Source organism: Nycticebus coucang, chromosome 3 (genome assembly GCF_027406575.1).
Source record: "Nycticebus coucang isolate mNycCou1 chromosome 3, mNycCou1.pri, whole genome shotgun sequence".
NCBI classification, from domain to species: Eukaryota; Metazoa; Chordata; class Mammalia; order Primates; family Lorisidae; genus Nycticebus; species Nycticebus coucang.
The window spans coordinates 80317428-80337029 of record NC_069782.1 but is presented as its reverse complement, the minus strand read 5'-3'; the positions used below and the strand labels follow the sequence as shown (position 1 = coordinate 80337029).

The 19602-nt window shown below is 39.6% G+C and overlaps 1 protein-coding gene and 1 pseudogene across 3 annotated transcripts in view; one reads left to right on the top strand and one right to left on the bottom strand.

Moving 5' to 3' along the window:
- BMPR1A (bone morphogenetic protein receptor type 1A) overlaps positions 1-19602 on the top strand; it is a 191765-nt gene that overhangs the window by 16071 nt on the left and 156092 nt on the right. The gene's annotated exons all lie outside the window — the stretch shown is intronic.
- Positions 13821-19602, bottom strand: part of LOC128581044 (60S ribosomal protein L34-like) — a 44238-nt pseudogene continuing 38456 nt past the window's right edge.

Below are 19602 nucleotides of genomic sequence, written 5' to 3'. Positions count from 1 at the left end.
CTTATTTGCTTACAATATAAAATCCAGATTATCTCAGACTAGTCTTTTGCTCTGGCCCAGCCTGCCTTTTCTGCCTCTTTTATTTCCTACTACTATTTTATTTGCCTATGTCACTTAAACATCCAGTTCTGGGTTTGGGTTCAGAATCCCTTAGACCAGCGGTTCTCAACCTGTGGGTTGCGACCCCTTTGTAACAATGGAAATTACATTGTGGCATTAGGAAGGTTGAGAGCCACTACCTTAGACCTATCCTGTCTATTGCAGTAACCACTACCACCTGGGGCTGCCGAACACTTGAAATGTGGTTAGTCTGAATTGAGCTGTGCTATAAAGTGTAAAATTACACACTAGATGTGAACATAATATAAAACATGTAGGCCTAGCACCTGTCGTTCAGTGAGTAGGGTGCCAGGCACATACACTGAGGCTGGTGGTTTTGAGCCCGGCCCAGGCTTGCTAAACAACAGTGACAACTGCAACCAAAAAATAGCCAGGCACTGTGGCGGACGCCTGTAGTCCCAGCTACTTGGGAGGCTGAAGAAAGAGATTTGCTTAAGCCCAAGAGTTTGAGGTTGCTGTGAGCTGTGACGTCTTGACACTCTGGGGAAGGTGATATAGCGAGACTGTGTCTCAAAAAAAAAACACAAAACATGTAAAATATCTCACACTTTAAAAATGTTGATTGCATTTTAAAGTGATCTTTTTGGGACACATTGGATTAAAGAAATGTATTAAAATTAATTTCATGTGACTCTTTTGACTTTTTTAATGTGGCAACTGGAAAATTTAAAATTACACATTGTATTGGACAGTACTGCCTTTAACTTTTCTTAGTTCTTTGCCCATCAGAAAACTTTAAAATATGGTGTAAATTCCTGTCTCTTCTCTCAAGCCTATGTCAGTGGTCCAAGCCTTAAAGTTAGTTCTCCTGTGTTATCATTTGAAGATAGTAATTTGGCATTTCTTGTACCATCTATTAATATATTAGATTTCTTTACTATAGACCTTCTCATAGCTTTTAATGTGCTAATACAGTGAAACTCCAATATAGTTTCCATATTGCCATGGAACCCTGTGTTTTGTTTGTTAACAGATGTCACATGTATAGAGATAAGTATAATTTTTCTTTTCTTTCCTTTTTTTTTTTTTTTTATAGAGACAGAGTCTCACTTTGTCGCCCTCATAGAGTGCGTGACATCACAGCTCACAGCAACCTCCCTCTCTTGGGCTTAGGCAATTTTTTTGCCTCAGGCTCCTGAGTAGCTGGGACTACGGGAGCTTGCCACAACGCCTGGCTATTTTGTTGTTGCTGCTGCAGTTTGGCTGGGGCTGAGTTCAAACCTGCCACCCTTGGTATATGGGGCTGGTGCCCTATTCACTGAGCCACAGGCGCCGCCCCGATAATTTTTATTTTCTGTATATATTCATTACTTTCTCTTTCTGCATCCTCCTCTCCTAAAATGGGGTAATACTATATATAATCATTTTCTTTAAATTTCTGTTTTCACTGCATATTGAGGGGGACTGTTTTTATGTCAGCAGATTTCAATTTTCTCATTGTTTTTAGTAGTTGATTATTCCATTTTAAATATATATCAATTTTACTTACCAGTCCTCTTTTGATGAATACTTAGATTGTTCCCAGTTTTTTCTTTTACGTTTACAAGCAATTCCGTGTTGTTTATGCATACCCCATGAGACTTTTTATTTTACGGAATGAAGTTTTAGAAATGCATTCACTGATGGCTTGGCACCTGTAGCACAGCGTTTAGGATACCGGCCACATACACCGAGGCTCGCAGGTTTGAACCCACCCTGGGCCTGCTAAACAACCATGATAACTGCAACAGAAAAATAGCTGGGGGGTGCAGTGGGCACCTGTAGTTCCAGCTACTTAGGAGGCTGAGGCAAGAGAATTGCTTCAGCCCAAGAGTTTGAAGTTGCTGTGAGCTGTGACAGCACGGCACACTACCAAGGGCGACATAGTGAGACTCTCAAAAAAAAAGAAAAAAGAAAGAAATGCATTTACTGTGAATGCATTTTTAATAGAGTGCCATGCAGAGTCTCTGTAACAGTTCACATGCCAGCCAACAGTGTTTGAGCATGTGTTCCCATCCTAATATATATGTTTAAATTTTTGCCAACTGAAAAAAAGTTATATAAAAGTTGTTGTAGTAGTAACAAAATAATTAAAGTTACCTTGTACCTCAGCTTGTCATAAGCTCCTTTGTATTGCCAGGAGTACAAATGCCCTGTTTTGTATAGAGTCAGTGTTCAGATATTTTAATCTAGTCACAGCAAAAGGAGTCTAGAAATACTACTGTGATACAAAAATAATTTTCATCTGAAGACATTTGAGAATAGGCTTTTTTTTCTGAACTCCCTTGTCTACTGAGAAGCAGAGCCTCCCCAAACAACTCCCTGTGACTTTAGTTGTTATAAAGTTCAATGGTCATAAATTCCCTCTTTGGGAGTTTTGTGAACAAGGATGATTGAGTCTTATCACAGAAAAGAATTTGGCTCCACACCTAAGCGGACATTATTACAAACTATCATCATCCTATCTGTGGCTAGTCTTCTAAGGGCCCTTTTATCTTTTGGAAAGTTACTTGCTTTTAGGGTAAGTTTTTTTCTTGCCCTCCAGTTTCCCTTATTAAGAGGGTCTGACAAGGAAGTTCTCAAACTTACCACCATGTGCTTAATTGGCAGCACTGTATGAGTAATTTAGAAGGTTTTGTAACCTTGGTACGTCACGTCAGTATCTCACAGTTGTGTTAGTGTCTACGTGTGGTGGTGTCTTGCTGAATGGAGTTCATTGTTACGCGTTTTTGTGTGCGTTTGGGAGAATATTGGAGCTTGAATTAGAACAACAAACAAGATGTGTAAATTTCTTGTCAAACTTGGCAAGAGTGGAATTGAAATCAGTGACAAATTAGTTTAAGTTTATGGAGGTAACCCCATGAATAAAATGTCAGTGTACAAATGAATTAAACGTTTTTCTGAAGGAACAGAAAGTGACACTGATGAAGCAAGGTCAGGATGGCTAGTAACAAGCGGAACTGATGAAAACATCGCAAAAATTTGTTGAATTGTGCATCAAAATTGTTGACTGACTGAAAGAAGCATAGCAGACCAAGTAAACATTGATAAACAGGAAAATCTTGGCCAACAACTTATGGCTCTTGCATCATGACAGTGCACCAGCTCATATGGCACAGTCTGTGAGGGAGTTTTTAGCCATTAAACAAATAGCTATTTTAGAATACCCTCCCTACTTATCTGATCTGGCCCCCAATATCTTTTTCTTTACCTGAAGATAAAGGAAATACCGAAAGGCAGATGTTTTAATAATATACAGGACTTCAAGGGTAATATGATGACAGCTTTGATGGCCTTTCACGAAAAGAGTTCCCAAATTGTTTTGAAGGGTGGACTAGGCACTGTCATTGGAGCATAGCGTCCCAAGGGGGGTGCTCTGAAGGTGACAGTAGTGATATTCAGCAATGAGGTAGGTAGCAGTTTTTCTAGGGTGAGTTCTCAAACTTAATTGTCAGACCTTCATATGAACCCCAAATTCTAATGACGTGCTTGAGTCATGTTTTTCTATGAACTTCTGTACATATATGAATCAAAATCTGTTATTTCTCTTGCAAATTTGTTTTTTGTCAGTTTAATTCTTAGGCTCCAATTACTGAGCCTAAGAGGGTAGAGGAGTCTTTCCCTCCCCCAGCAGTAGCCAGGTGTTTTTCTGGCTGTTAAGGCAAAGGATAATAAACTTAAGTGAAGTTTCTCTCTCTAGAGATAAAGCTAAGTACTTTAAATATAAGGAACACACATCAAATTTCTTTAAACTGTATTTTCCAAAACTAAACATTTATTAAATGGAGTAGCATATATCTGGGGTCCCCAGCCCCTGGGTGGGGGCAGTCTGTCTGTTAGAGTGGCACAGCAGTAGATGGGAGTGGGGAGGCACAGTGGAAGCTTCACGTGTATTTATGGTCACTCCCCATTACTCACATCCCTGCCTGAGCTCTGCCTCCTGTCAGATCAGTGGTGGCATTAGATTCTTGCAGGCCTGTGAACCCTACTGTAAACTGTGCATTTAAGGGATCTAGGTTGCACTCTCCTTGTTAGAATCTATTGCCTGATGATCTGAGGTAGAGCTGAGGCAGTGGTGCTGGGGATGGCTGCAAATACAAATCATTATTAGCAGAGAGGTTTGACTGCACAGAGACCATAATAAATCAGTTGCTTGCAGACTTATATCAAAACTCCTCCTAGCCTCCCTGTCATCCCCCCCCCCCTTTTGTCCCTAGTACTGAGGAAAATTTGTCTTCCATGAAGCCAGTTCCTAATACCAGAAAGGTTTGGGATTGTTGCCATATGCCGTTAGAGAAAAGCATCCCTCCCATGAATATATTCCTACAGTAATAATGCCTTTTTTTTTTTTTTTTTTTTGAGACAGAGCCTCAACCCTGGGTAGAGTGTCGTGGCGTCACAGTTCACAGCAACCTCCAACTCCTGGGTTTAAGCGATTCTCATGCCTCAGCCTCCCGAGTAGCTGGGACTACAGGTGCCTGCCACTACGTTCAGCTATTTTTTGGTTGTAGTTGTCATTGTTTGGCAGGCCCAGGCCAGATTTGAAACCGCCAGCTCTGGTGTATGTGGCTGGTGCCTTAGCTGCTTGAGCTACAGATGCCACCCAATGCTATTTATTAATGAATTGGGATAATAACTTTAATTGTGTTGACTAAGCCTTGTTTTTGCTAAAATTATTCACTCTTCCTTGTTCTTTCTTAGCATTTAATGAATTTGAATAGAAGAGTAAATGGTTTGCCACAAGTTGTCTGTTTACATTGAGGAGGACAACAAAGAAAGTCATTCAGTTAACTTAAGTTAAATCTTTACAAAAAGAAGGTATTAATTTCTTAAAAGAAGGCCAAAGTGGGAGGATTGCTTGAGCTCAGGAATTCAAGACCAGAGTGACCAAGAGCAAGACCTTGTCTCTATAAAAATAGAGAAAATTAGCCAGGCATTGTGGCAGGTGCCTCCTGTAGGCCCAGCTACTTGGGCAACTGAAGCAGGGAGATCTTTTGAGTCCAGGACTTTGAGGTTGCTCTGAGTGAGGCTGATGCCATGGCATTCTAGCCTGGGGTAGATAACACAGTGAGACTCTCTCTCAGAATTCTTAAAAGAGTAAAGAAATCCTAATATGATATTGTGACTTTACATTTATCTGGATGCTACATAACTAAAAAGGCTAATTAAATCTTGGCTTGCTTGTATATTGTCTATGTGTTGTATTCTGTACCATCCTACACTCTGCTTACTAGGTTTGCAACCTTGAGCCAAAGTAGTTAATCTCTGTAAGCCTTATTTGCTCATATGCAAAATGGGGATGATGACAGTCTTTTCTTACAGATTACTGTGAGGCCTACATGGATGAGTACACCTAAGTATTTAACATGAATCTTGCTACATAGTACTTTAATCAATGTTAGTGAAGGTGAATATTTATGAGAGAGAAATAAGCTGGACAGAGTTTTATCTTAAAAAGCAAATTTGAATGTCTCCATATGTAGATAGGGTCCTTGAAAATTTAACCTCAATACCTTATAAATTTAATCTCAATACCTTCTGTATTATTTTTGTTCACATAATTAATATTCACATCTGAATTTATAAAGTACTTCTGTATATCATCAGTACTAGCAAATGGACATAGGAGGTTATGTTGGTTTTTCTTTTATGTATATCAACAATCTGGGCTGGGCATGGGCCATGTACCTGTTAGTACCAACGACTTGAGAAGCTGAGGCTGGAGGATTGCTGGAGCCCAGGAGTTGGAGGCTGCAGTGAGCTGTGATCAGGTTACTGCACTCCAGCCGGGGCAACAGAGCAAGACCTCATCTCTAACAACAACAAAATATATGTGTGTGGTGTGTGTGTGTGTGTGTATGTATAAAAATTTAAAAAAAGCAAGAGAAACTAAGGCTAATAAAGTTAATCTCCCACCAAATTCATGCAAATAGTGTAAAAAGTAAATAGAATCAGACTTTTCCTTGTTATCTCAGAATGGGTGACTAGGTCCTCAAAGTTAAATATAAAGTCATGTCAAAGACTCCACATTCTAGGAAAGCCTCAAGCACTTAGTGGACAGAATCCTTTCCAAAGATGTGGTAGAATCAGATCAAAAGTTGGGGGATGACTACAGTAGTCACTGCAGTGATTAGTGTTGCCTGGAGGGAAGCACTAAAGTTTTTCTTCCCTTCTTCCTTCCTTGGGTGTCCTTCCCTTAGAAGCTTAGTGTTGGGAGGTTCAAGAGAACTAGTCCTAGAGGTCAAGAATGCTAGCCAAAAATGGAGACATCTTGGTTACCTAGGTGCTAGTCATTATGCAGCTGACTGGTTTATCTGTGCCTGTTTGAGCAAGGGATAAAGAAAATTAGAAATCTCAATGTGGACAGGGGTGGGGGCTGTCAGTAGGTGGATAATGCAGAATCAAGGCTTCAGCCTTCTTGCTAGGGCTGCCTCTGCTGGAGAGAGGAGCAGAAGTGTAGAGGGTGAGCTAAAGTAGATCTTTAGGTGGCCAAACATGCAGTGAGTAAGAGCTCCTAGTCCTCTCACTGAAGAGCTCTACTGGTCCTTAGAAGAAAGCCATCATTTGGGTGCCTGTGATGTAGATAACAGTCAGTGTTAGCCAGAAAGTGGCAGCAACCACAGATACCACGAGAGCTTAGATACTGAGACAGCTATTCTAGCTTCTCCATCCTTCCCTTGGATCAGGCCACACCCCTTCCTCCAGGTGCGCTGTCTTGGACTATGGGCCAAACCTGAATTTGGAGAGGAAGGAGATGATGGTAAGACTGCAGATTAAAGTTTTAAACTGCAGTAAATTGGACTGGACTTTTTAAATACTGAAAGCTGTAGGGATTTTTTAAGAAATCCTTACGAGGGTGGCACCTGCTGCTCAAAGGAGTAGGGTGCTGGCCCCATATACCAGAGGTGGCGAGTTTGAACCCAGCCCTGGCCAAAAACTGCAAAAAAAAAAAAAAAAAGAAAAAGAAAAAAATCCTTATGAGGTAGAAAAAGAAGATTTGGCCAACACAATTGAGATTAGGGACTGGAGAAAAAATGGTTTCTTGTGTTTGTGTTTTCTGATTCTTTACTAAGGTTATATATAAGTATCAATTTACATTTCTGCCAAAACCCTTTGGTTACTAAATTCCATCCTCTTTTCTCTCTATATAGCTATCACATTATTACAGATGATCATTTGATTGTCAATATTTCCATTTCCAAGTATATTCTAATTCTGCTCAATATGATTTTAGCATTAAGTATATAATTTCTGTCTTAAATTTTAAAATTGTATATTATAAAATAACCTTTTTAATTGGAACATTAACTTAAATAGTCTTATTCCTTTGGTTTTATGGAGTTTATCAAATTTTGGAAACATTAAATGAACTAAAAAGCACTCAAGTAATAGTTTAATGTTAGATTTTTACGTAGTGTAGGAGATTTTGAGTTTTATGAAGTTTTAAATTAATTTTCAGCCATTTTTCTCATATAAAAGATGTGGGTTTTAGTTTAAGGATTGCAGAGCAATAAAATACAAGATTGAGGTGGATTAGTAGTTTCTGATATATTTCCTTCTGTGTACTAGGCCCTATTTTGACTCTTTTGCATGAATCCATTGATTCCTTGTAAGTATTCTGCTATATGAGGTAGACACTGTTATCAGTTCCCTTTTACATGAGGAAACTGAGGCTGCAGAAGTTAAGTAACTTGTTGAGGGCTGCCTTGCTAGTAAGTGGCAGCTGGGATTCAAATTCAGGTATTCTGACTTCAGAGTTTATGCTGTCAATCACAGAATTATATTCTCAACTGTAGTAGAATAGTCTTTAGATGAGGATGTGTATTATATGCAACAACATTTTACTTTTTCCTGATGTAAAATTTAATTTTTTGAGAGACACAGTCTCACTATGTTGCCCAGGGTGGAGTACAGTGGTACAATCGTAGCTTACTGACTGTAGCCTCAAAGTCCTAGGCTCAAGCGATTTTCCTGCCTCAACCTCCCAAGTAGCTGGAACTTGGTGCATGCTACCACATCTGGCTTTTTAAAAAATTTTTCTTTTTTAGAGATAGGGTCTTGGTATGTTGTCCAGGCTATTCTTTTTTTTTTTTTTTCCAGTATTTTTTTTTTGTCCAGGGCCGGGTTTGAACCCGCCACCTCTAGCATATGGGGCCGGTGCCCTACTCCTTTGAGCCACAGGCATCACCCCTGTCCAGGCTATTCTTCAACGTCTGTCCTCAAATGATCCTCCCACCTCATCTTCCCAAAGTTCTAGGAGTATAGGCATGATCATCATGCTTGGCCGCCCCCCCCGCCCCCCCGCTTCCCTTTTTTTTTTTTTGAGACAGTCTTATTTTGTTGCCCTCGGTAGAGTGCCATACTGTCATAGTTCACAGTAACCTTAAACTCTTGGGCTCAAGCCATCCCCTTGCCTCAACCTCCTGAGTAGGTGGGATTACAGGTGCCCACCACAATGTCTGGCTAATTTTTAGAAACAGGCTTTCATTCTTGCTCAGGTTGATCTTGAACTCCTGAGCTCAGGTGATCCAGCTGATTTAGCCTCCTAAAGTGCTAGGATTACAGGTGTGAGCCACTGCTCTGGCCTTATTCCCATTTTTATTACTTATTCTCCACATAGAACAGAAAAATTTGCCTGTGTTTGCTGTAATATTGAGATATTTGACAAAACATTGTTTCTACTCCAAGTCTAAATGTGTGTGTGTGTGTATGATGGGTTAAATTGGATTGGCTTTTAAGAATTATTCCTGCTTCTTTTTTTTTTTTTTTTTTTTTTTTTTGGTTTATTTGGCCGGGGCTGGGTTTGAACCCACCACCTCCGGCATATGGGACTGGCGCCCTACCCCTTGAGCCACAGGCACCACCCTATTCCTGCTTCTTTTAATATATAAATTGTGTTAGACATTTTCCATAGATAACCTTGTGATTTATATTTTTTGACTTGACTGATTTCTTTGCATCTTAAACAGCTTTAAAAGAAAGTCAGTGGATTATAGTTGTCTTAAATATATTTATCCAAAACCCTTCCCATAAATATTTTTAAAAAATAGTGCTTTAGTTTGAGTAGGAGCAAGACCCCATCTCTAGAAAAAAATTGAAAAATTGGCCAGGCATGATAATGAGCTTGTGTAGTCTCAGCTACTCAGGAGGCTGGAGCAGGAAGATTACTGGAGCCTAGGAGTTTGAGGTTGTTGTGAGCTATGATGGTGCCACTGCACTGTAGTTAAGAGTGACAGAGTGAGACACTGTCTCAAAAGAAAAGACAATTAGTGCTTTGTATTTTTTTATATCTGAGATAGACATGTTAATTGATGATGATCACATAGAGCAGGGGTCCTCAAACCGCGGCCCGCAGGCCACATGAGGCGGTGTGATTGTATTTGTTCCTGTTTTGTTTTTTTACTTCAAAATAAGATATGTGCAGTGTGCATAGGAATTTGTTCATAGTTTTTTTTTTTTTTTTAAACTATAGTCCGGCCCTCCAACGGTCTGAGGGACAGTGAACTGGCCTCCTGTTTAAAAAGTTTGAGGACCCCTGACATAGAGTAACCTTTTTTCATAGCTTTAATATGTTTACTACAATTAAAATATTGGAAATTAGGTAGATGTTTGCATAACATAACTATGTAATTTGTATTTTTTTCTTAGAACACATTTACCATCTATCTTGTGAGAGAACAAGAAGAAAACAGATGAAAAATACTACAACACCACTTGAGATTAAAAGTGAATAAGCCCATCTGTGGGGCAGTTTTTACAGTCAGATATTACAGATTGAGAAATGAAACTGGATTTTGAGTGCTAATGGTGCTGAATAATAATCTGGTAGATTGGCTGGGCGCAGTGGCTCAAACCTATAATACTATGACTCTGGGAGGCTGAGGTGCGTGGATTGCTTGAGCTCAGGAGTTCAAGACCAGCCTGAGCAAGAGCGAGACCCTATCTCTAAAAATAGCCAGGTGTTTTGGGGGGGGCACCTATAGTCCCAACTACTCGGAAAGCTGAGGCAAGAGAATTGCTTGAGCCCAGGAGTTTGAGGTTGCTGTGAGCTGTGACGCTACAGCACTTTACTGAGGGTGACAAAGTGCAACTCTGTCTCAAAAAAAAATTTTTTTTTTGGTATATTATTAAATTGCTTTTGTTTTATAAAAATTGTTTAAACATAATTTGTTATGGCATGTAGACATCTAAAAATAATCTCTTCTTGAAAGTCTCTCTTCAAAACCAAAGTCTTTTTTTCTCTTCTGATTACAAAAGTAATGGTAACAGAACAATTGTGAAACATTTAGAAAAGCTGTGAGAAAATCCTCCATATTGACACTACTCAAAATAACACCTGGAAACATTTTCATGTATACACTGTAAGTTTATTTTTTTGAATCTAAGTTTTTCTACCATAATTTAAGAATTTGTACCATAAGGTAAGAAAAGCTGAAGTTCTATTCATGCATATATACCTGCGTGTCTGAACCCAAAGTACTAATATAAGAAACTTGAAATTAAGGTGAGGGAATTATCTAAATAGAAATGGAAAGTTTTGAAAATTTGGCTGTCTTACTCTACTTACCTGATCTTTTTTTTTTCTTTCCCTATATATTTTTCCTTCCCTTTTCATCTGTGTTACTTTTACGCTTTTAAAAAAACTTAACATGTGGGCGGCGCCTGTGGCTCAGTGAGTAGGGCACCGCCCCGTGTACTGAGGGTGGTGGGTTTAAACCTGGCCTCAGCCAAACTGCAACCAAAAAATAGCCGGGTGTTGTGGCCAGTGCCTGTAATCCCAGCTGCTCAGGAGGCTGAGACAAGAGAATCGCCTAAGCCCAAGAGCTGGAGGTTGATGTGAGCTGTGATGCTACGGCACTATACCCAGGGCTGAACAAAGTGAGATGCTGTCTTCAAAAAAAAAAAAAAAAAAAAAGTTAATATGTTTCAGATTTGATATACTTTTCTGTAATAATGGACTAAAGTAGAATAAGATGTGAGGAGGTGGAACTTAAACTGAGGGAGGTCAAAAAACAGATGGAAATAAAAAATCCGAAACCTCTAGTAGAATGAAGCTAGAAAGAATGGAATCTAAACACTGAAATTATACATCTGCTAGGCAGCTGTGCGTTTTCTATTTATAGGTTCTGTTGTGGAAACAGCAAATGGAACTTTGAAAGAAAAACATAGACTTAGTAAACTGAGCATATATTCATATTAATTATAATATGTACATTGTTGTACAATGTATTCATCTTTTTTTTTTTTTTGAGACAGAGCCTCAAGCTGTCGCCCTGGGTTGAGTGCTGGGGCCTCACAGCTCACAGCAACCTCCAACTCTTGGGCTTAAGCGATTCTCTTGCCTCAGCCTCCCAAGTAGCTGGGCGCCCACCACAACACCTAGCCATTTTTTGGTTGCAGCCGTCATTGTTGTTTGGCGGGCCTGGGCTGGATTCAAACCCACCAGCTCAGGTGTATGTGGCTGGCGCCTTAGCCACTTGAGCCACAGGTGCCAAGCCACAATGTATTCATCTTTAAGTGAATTGTTCCCCTTTCCTAGAAATTATAAAAATTTTCTTCTAAAAATAGATCACTTTTGGATTAAATTTAGATTTCCTATTTATTCTTTAGCACTGAATCACATCTTTTATTAAATTTACACGTCAAGGTATCTTCAGTGATACTAAAAGGGTGTGATGCTGTTGTAAATTTGTCATTACTTTTGTCTTTGTCACTATTCAAAGATGGTCTTGGACCATGGTCCACACCTGAACTGTGAGGAATGGAAAAGCTTGATAACCCAGTAAATGGTGAAAAAAATTGTCAAAGATACATTCCTTTAAGGGGCCATATGTTTTTATAAGACTAAAAAGAATAGATGGTTCTTACATAGGTTTTCAAAAGAAAGAAAAGAAATGCAAAAGAGAAGATGCTCTTTGCAGTCAAGAAAACAGTAGGCTATTTTCACTTGCCACTTGTAAAAATCCAAAGTAAGATACTAGCCAATTGGAATCAAAGAGTATATTAAAAGTGTAGGATAGGCCCCCATGGTGGCTCACACCGGTAATCTTAGCACTTTGGGAGGTTGAGACTGCTTGAGCTCAGGAGTTCAAGACTAGCCAGAGCAAGAGCAAGAGCAAGACCTGTCTCTACTAAAAATAGAAAAATTAGCTTGATGTTGTAGTGGGCGCCTGTAGCCCCAGCTACTCAGGAGGCTAAGGCAGGAGGATGGCTTGAGCCCAGGAGTTTGAGGTTGCTGTGAGCTAGGCTGAGGCCATGGCACTCTAGCCTGGGGGTAAGAGAGTGAGAATCTGTTTCTAAAAACAAAACAAAACTATAGGATTGAGCTAGTCCAAGGATTAAAGTATGATTTGAACGTAGGAAATTTTATTAGTGTCATTTACACTAAATTAATCAAAGGAGAAAGACAATGTGACGATCTCAATAAGTGACAAAAAAAGATACTAGAGGAAATTGAGTAACCATTTCTGATTTAACTACTTGGGATAGACTAGTTTTAAGAAGACAAGGAAACTTCTTCAATCTGATAAAAGGTAGAACTACCCAGCATAGCAAACTCACCTGGTAATGCTGTTGTTAATGCTGGAGGCCCAGCCAATTAAATAAGAGTGGCTAAGTGAAAAAAGGTAATAATAGTTTGAAGGGAAAGTCAAAATGTGTACTGTTTGCCTGTATTCTTTGCGTAGCATGTAACCTATCTAGAAAAAGCCAAGAGAATCAATTAATAAACTTAGAGATCTAATGAGTTCAATAAAGTGGCTGCATGCTTGTGGTAAATCAGTAGGTTCCCTATACGCCAGCAGTAGCCATTCAATTTGAGAAGTACTATCAATGTTTGTTATATTTGATAAGTTGTGCTTATTAATCCTTGGCTTATTGGCATTTCCTGTCTCAGACATGTTTTGAATAATGAGGGAAGCACTCTAGGAGATGAAGCTTCCAATTTCCTGCTTATTTCAATGCAAAACTCAAATGTTTTGAAGGGCTCACACAAGTCCATTGCTTTGTGACACTCCCAAAAAGCAAATTCATTCCCTGTTATTAAAAAAAAAAAAATCTCATTTTTTTTGAGTGGGGGGGCAGTATTCATTGAAATAATGTATCACTTGAATTCCTGGAGAGCCTGAGGCCTTACCCTTAGTATCCTGGAAGAATACCCAAAATATCCTAAGGAAGATAGAAAAGGGATTCCTTTGCAAGTAACTAGGTGGTTTTTGTTTTTAAAAAGTTGAACTGGCCCCCCCCCCCCATTTATTTCTTGTTGGTAACCACTGTAGCTGCTTTATGTTTCCTCCTAATATTTTTTGTACAAGTGCAAAATTATGTATCCATCTTTTTGTGCTTTATAAAGATGGTATCATACATTCTGCATTGCATTTTGCCTTTTCCCTGCCTCCTTCCTATTTTTTTTATTTCACACTGGGCCTCTTTTCTCTCTGGCTCTGTGAATTTCCTTGGCAAACGCTCTTCTCCCATTGATCTCCCACCTTTGGAACCTCCCATCTTCCTCTTTCTGAACATTCTATTCAGTTTCTCCTTCACAACGATTCTTGACTTTTGGGGGCAACTTCTGTCTGCCTTTTCAGACTAAGGTTTTTAAGTGGGTGAAATAAAATACACTAGTTTATAGTGGAAACCAGTTACATTGAAATGCAGCTATTAAAGTAATTAAGACTTTTTTTCAGTCTTAATTTTTATTACTCAAAAAAAGCTTCATTTTCTTATTTAGCTTTATGACTTTGTGCTTGTGCCTTCAACACTTTCACAATGATTTTCTGCTCCTCAATAAGGAAAGCACGCTTGATCCTGTCACAAATACATTTAGCACACATGGAACCACCATACATGTTTTCTTGTTCTGGACAACCTCATAAGAACTTTAGGTCTCACAGCGCAAACTCCTTGAAGTCCGCCTGGGCACACGCCACATGCAGATTTTGGTGCTTTCTCAACCTTCTTGGTATAAAGGTAAACAATTCTGTTACCAGGAGTTTGGGACAGCCTGGTTTTGTTAGAGGCTGTATTGTAGGAAAGCCTGTGACGATACGTCAAAGGCTGCACCACTCTGAGTGCCTCTAGACAGCGTCCCGGGAAGAGGAATTAAGATATTTTTAAGGCAGGGCACGCAGGGTCACACCTATAATCCTAGCACACTGGGAGGCTGAGGTGGGTGGATCACCTGAGTTCACAAGTTCCAGACCAGCCAGAGCAAGACCTCATCTCTAAAAATAGCTGAGCCTTGTGGCAGGCACCTATAGTCCCAGCTACTTGGGAGGCTGAGGCAAGAGAATTGCTTGAGGCCCAAGAGTTTGAGGTTGCTGTGAGCTGTGATGCCACAGCATTCTACGGAGGGTGACAAAACTGAGACTGTCTCAAACAAAACAAAACAAAACGAAAAAACCAAAAACCAGGGCAGCGCCCATAGTTCAGTGAGTAGGACGCCAGTCATGTACACTGAGGCTAGAGGGTTCGAACCCAGCCCGGGCCAGCTAAAACAACAATGACAACTGCAACAACAGCAAAAAAATAGCCAGGCGTTGTCGCGGGTACCTGTAGTCCTAGCTACTCAGGAGGCTTATGCCAAGAGCTGTGAGCTGTGACACCACGGCACTCTACCCAGGGCAGCAGCTTGAGACTCTGCCTCAAAAAAAAAAAAAGAAAAAGAAAACCAAAGTAATTAAGGCATTTTTAGATACAGTGATATATTTGTTTTTTTATTAACTCATTAAATAGCCCAATGGTGGGTTTTAACAACTGCCATAATTTTTAAATAGTGATGAGTGTAAATAAGACTTTATGTGCAGCAAGTAGTTTGATGAGGGTATCTGATTCCTTTTGGTTACAAAGTCACAGATACTAATGCTGCTGTTGGTCCTGCCTACCCTCATAGTTAAAGAAAAATTTAAAGTTCAGCTTGAGGTTAGTAAAAATAAAGATGTAATTTTTTCCCTCTAAGTTAATGGATTCTGAATTCTGTGAGGCCCTGGGGCCTTGATTAAGAACCTCTGCAAGACCATTGTGGTGGCTCATGCCTATAATCCTAGCACTCTGGGAGGTCGAGGCTGGAGGATCATTTGAGTTTGGGACCAGCCTAAGCAAGAGAGAGACCTCGTCTCTACTAAAAATAGAGAAGAATTAACCAGGTGTTGTGGCTGGTACCTGTAGTCTCAGCTTCTTGGGAGGCTGAGGGAGGAAGATCACTTGAACCCAAGAGTTTGAGCTAGGCTGATACCACAGCATTTTAGCCTGGGCAGCAGAGTGAGACTCTGTCAAATAAACAGGTAGGTAGACAAATAAATATCACAAATGGTAGTCTACCCCTGAGGGTGGTGGGTTCGAACTCTGCCCCAGTCAAAACTGCAACAACAATAACAAAAAATTGCTGGGCTTTGTGGCGGGCACCTGTAGTCCCAGCTACTCAGGAGGCTGAGGCAAGAGATAGTCCACCCCCTATTCCATTTCCTTGCCTGCTGTGATTTTTAGGAGGTGTTAGTGTAGAGCAGTATTCAAACATTGGTCTTAGGGCTAAAGTGGAAACATATACTCCTGAAGCTACATGAGCACATGATGGTTTCAGGTGAATCAGTTTGCAAATCCTAAATTTAAACTCCCACATATGCTCTTTCCTAAAATAGATAGTCCTTGAACCAGTGTTTCTAGTGGTTTCTCCTTTCTCACACTTTTCCAATGTAACCTTTTCCATTATATAAAAAAAGGATGGCATATCTCTTCCCCTGACCCTCCTCTTACCATGACATGACCTGTAAGTGGAAAAACTTCAGGAATGAACAGGAGCAAGACAATTCCAAGATACCAAAAACCCTGACCCTTTTCTTACCATGATGTACTTGCCCTGAAGTGGAAAACATCAGGGATGAACAGAATAGCAAGACAATTCCAAGATACTGAAAGAATGGTACTGGGGCCGGGCATGGGGGCTCATACCTATAATCCCAGCACTGTGGGAGGCTGAGGAAGGAGAATTGTTTGAATTCAGGAGTTCGAGACTTGCCTGAGTGAGCGTGAGATCCCACTCCTAAAAAAATGGAAAAACCCAGCTGGGCACCTCGGCAAGCGCCTGTAACCCAGCAGCTTCTGGAGGCTGAGGCAGCAGGATGCCCACAGCCTGAGTCTGAGGTCGCAGTGAGCTATGACGCCATTGTGCTCTGCTCAGGGCATAGGGTGGAACTCTGTGTTAAAAAAAAAAAAAAGAATGGTACTGGGACAACTGGATATTCAATTGTAAAAGAATGCAAAAATTAACTCAACATCAAGGACCTAAATGTAAGAGCTAAAACCATAAAACTCTTAGAAGAAAACATAGGTGTAAATCCTTGTGATCTTGGATTAGGCGGTGATTTCTTCCATACAACATTAGAAACACAAGCAGTCAGAGACAACATAAATTGTACTCCATCAAAATTAAAAACCTGTGTGCATCAAAGTATACTATCAATAGGATGAAAAGACAGCCTACAGAGTGAGAGAAAATGTAAATCATATATCTGAAAAACAGCTTGTGTCTAGAATACATTCAGAACACCTATAGCTAACAAGTTATAACTAACCTAAAAGGCCAAACAACTCAATTTAAAAATGGGCAAAGGATTTGAATAGATACCTTTTCAAAGATGCACAAGCAGCTGATACGTTAATGGAGATATCATGGTCATTAGAGAAATGCAAATCAAAATCACAGTAATTTCTATTTCATACCCATTAGGGTCCTGATAATCAAAAAGATAGGTAACAGCAAGTGTTGGTGACACTGTGGAGAAATAGAACCTTCATACACTGCTGGTGGTGATGTACAGTAAGTGGTATAGCTGCTTTGGGAAACAGATTAGCAATTCCTTAAAAAGTTAAATAGTCTCAATTCTACTCACATACCCAAGAGAATTAAGCCAGCTTGGCACCTGTAGCTCAGCGGTTAGGGCTCTAGCCACATACACTGGAGCTGGTGGGTTTGAATCCAGCCCAGCCCCGTCAAACAACAATGACAACTACAACCCCAAAATAGCCGGGTGTTGTGGCTGGGCACCTATAGTCCCAGCTACTTGGGAGGCTGAGGCAAGAGAATTACTTGAGCCCAAGAGTTTGAGGTTGCTGTGAGCTGTAATGGCCCAGCACTCTGCCCAGGGCAACATAGTGAAACTGTCTCAAAAAAAAAGGCCACCTTCACACAGAAACTTGTACATGAAAGTTGATAGCATTATTTATAATAGCCAAGTGGTGGAAACAACCCAGATGTCCATCAATTAATAAGTAGATGAACAGAATATAGTCTAGCTTTGCAGGGAAATATTCATCCATGAGAAGAAATAAAGTACTGAGTCATGGTACAACATGGATAAACTTTGAAAATACGCAAAGTGAAAAAAGTCACAAAAGATCACACATTTTACCATTTTAAATGAAATGTCCAGAAAAGGGGAATCTGTAGAGAAAGATTAGTGGCCTGGGGACATAAATAGTGACCTATGGATGGGTATGACTGTTACGAGGGTTTTTTCAGGGTGATGAAAATATCCTAGAATTAGATCGTGGTTTTGGTTATATAACTTGGTGAATATGCTGATAGCCACTGAATCGCACACTTTAAAACAGTATATTTTATGATATGTGAATTTTATCTGCAAAAATGAGGCCAAACCTAAGGAATCCCTAAAGTTGTGATTCTAGATATTGGTGTTAGTGTTAAGTAAGTGGCCCTGACCTTTGTGGAACAAATTCTTTAATGCTGTCCAATTTTATAGATTCTAACAAAACTAAAGGATTTTTCAGTTCCAATATTCAAAAATAATTTGTTAACTATGAAGTCATTAAAAATATTTTTGATGGTATATCACCATGGGAATTTTCAACAGATGAACTCAGGAGGCATTTTAAAAGCTTTGTGATGCAACTGACACAATTCCTTTCATTCCCTCTTACCTGCTTCTATGAATAAGATTTCTCTGCTTTCTTTAAAACACACACACACAGAAAAGTAGAAGTAAAATTACTGAATCATGTTCCATTTTAATAATTATTCAAAGATATACATGAACTAATTGAAAAAAGTCTTTTTTTTTTTTTTTGGTAGAGACAGTCTCACTTTATGGCCCTTGGTAGAGTGCCATGGCATCACATAGCTCACAGCAACCTCCAACTCCTGGGCTTAAGCGATTCTCTTGCCTCAGCCTCCCGAGTAGCTGGGACTACAGGCACCTGCCACAACGCCCAGCTATTTTTTGGTTGCAGTTCAGCTGGGGCCGGGTTTGAACCCGCCACCCTCGGTATATAGGGCCGGTGCCTTACCAACTGACCCACAGGCGCCGCCAGAAAAAAAGTCTTATTCATCTTAGAGGTACATTTCTGGCAAAATTTTTACGTTTAATGTAAATTACTTATCAGATTTAGATTTGTCATTTAAATCAATTGTATACTAATAAATGTAGTGGTAATTGAATTCCAATTAATTTTTAAATACTTAGAGGCTTATTTATGGTAAAACAAAATTTTTTTAAATTCCCATTTTTTTTTCCCAGAAATGTATGACCGAGTGAGTAATAAGACTTTTAGGAATTAGAAATTATTATATGTGGGGCAAATTTAATGGAATTATAGGTTCAAGGAGAAAAAAGATGTAAATTTTTATTTTATTTTTATTGGAAGGATCACCTTTTTTTTTTTTTTTTTTTAAGAGACAGAGTCTCACTTTGTCACCTTTGGTAGAGTGCTGTGGTGTCACAGCTCACAGCAACCTCCCAAATCCTGGGTTTAGGTGATTCTCTTGTCTCAGCCTCTCGAGTAGCTGGGGGAAGGATCATAATTTTATTTTACTATTTTTTTTAACATTTCAGGTTAATTTGAAGGTTCAAAGAAATAGGTTATACTGTTTGCATTTGTTAGGTAGTCCCTCTTATAATTGTGTTCCAATCCCAAGAAGTGTGCTACACACCCTATCATTGTGGCCATTAAATAGGAGCACACTCATCCCTTCTTCTCCTCTCCCATATTCCTCCTCCCCCACCTTAAATTGATACGAGTTTTTCTCTTATGTGGGCATGTATTAGATCATCTACTGGCTTCATGTTAGTATTGAATACATTGGATACTTGCTTCTCCATTCTTTTAATACTTTTTTTTACTAGGAAGAATGTGTTTCAACTCCATCCACGTTAATACAAAAGGTGTAAAGTCTCCATCTTTTCCTGTGGCTTAGTAGTATTCCACGGTATACATATACCACAGCTTGTTAAGCCATTCCTGGGTTGGTGGGCACTTGGGTTGTTTCCACAATTTGGCAATTGTAAATTGAGCTGTGATAGACAGTCTAGTGCAAATATCCTTATATGATAAAATGATTTTTTTCTTCTAGGTATATATGGGGTTGTGGGAGGTCTAATTTGAGTTCTTTGAGGATTCTATACTTCTATTCTTCTTTCCAAAGAGGTTGTATTAGTTTGCAGTCCCAACCACAGTATAAAACTGTTCCCTTCCATCCACATCCAGGTGAGC